The following is a 1270-nucleotide window of genomic DNA, read 5'->3' on the forward strand; positions in this document are numbered from 1 at the left end:
ACATATCTGACAAGGGACTTATCTCTATAATTTATAGAAAACTCCAACACCTCAATAACAAAAAGACAAATAATCCAATTAAAAAATGGGCAGAAGACATGAAGAGACACTACACCAAGGAGGATATTCAGGCAGACAACAAACATATGAAGAAATGGTCATGATCATTAGCCATTACAGAGATGCAAATCAAAACAACAATGAGATATCATCTTGCTCCAGCACTAATAGCAAATTTAAACAAAACAGAAAATAAAAAATGCTGGCGAGTATGTGGAGAGATTAAGACTCTCATACACTGCTCATAGGACTGTAAAATGGTACAACCAATGTGGAAAACACTATGGCTATTCTTTAAAGAGTTGGAATTAGAAATGCCATTTGACCCAGCCATTCCATTACTAGGTATATATCCTAAAGAAGTGAGAGCTATGACAAGAACAGACATATGCACACCTTGTTCTTCGCAGCACTATTTACAATAGCCACAAGATAGAAACAACCTAGGTGTCCATCAACTGAGAAATGGATAACCAAACTATGGTACATACACACAATGGAAGACTATGCAACCCTAAAGAATAACCTAGAATCTGCAAAACACCGCATAATGTGGATGAACTTGGAGGATAATATGCTGAGTGAAATATGTCAGTCACAGACAGACAAATATTGTATTAGTCCGTTATTGTAAAAGTCAAGGAAAGGTTTCTATATGGAAGGATATTTTCTTTATTGGTTATTAGGGGTGGGAGGGATGAGGAGGGAACACTGTTAGACAGATAGACATAAGTATTGCTTTGGCAATGTACCAAATGTGAGTGATCAACATGGTGGCATTGAGGAAGAGAAAGACATAGAGAGGTACATGGGAGGTATAAACAGCAAAGATGAACACTCTTTGACATACAATACTGTATTGTCAGTGAAGGCAAACATGGGTATATGGGTGGATAGATGGGTGGACCAGCTGAACTATTAGGTATGTCTATGAAGCGGGGAGTGTACCCAATACCATGTATAGGGTTGCCAGACGATGGTCCTGTAAGTGTATTTGTATGATCTGAATTCCCAGGTATATAGTAGAGCTGACAAGGGACAAAGTTGTAGTCACTTCTTGGTCACAGCCAGCTACCCAGGGGGACTGAGTAGTTGAACCTGTGGGCTTGGGACCATAGTCGCAGAGGACATCAAGCTCAATTGGCATAACATACTACACAAAACATTGTTCCACCTCCTACTTTGGCGAGTAGTAACTGGGATCTTAAAG

This window comes from Orycteropus afer, unplaced genomic scaffold (assembly GCF_000298275.1).
Source record: "Orycteropus afer afer isolate SDZICR_OR568_19922 unplaced genomic scaffold, OryAfe1.0 scaffold00898, whole genome shotgun sequence".
Taxonomy (NCBI): Eukaryota; Metazoa; Chordata; class Mammalia; order Tubulidentata; family Orycteropodidae; genus Orycteropus; species Orycteropus afer.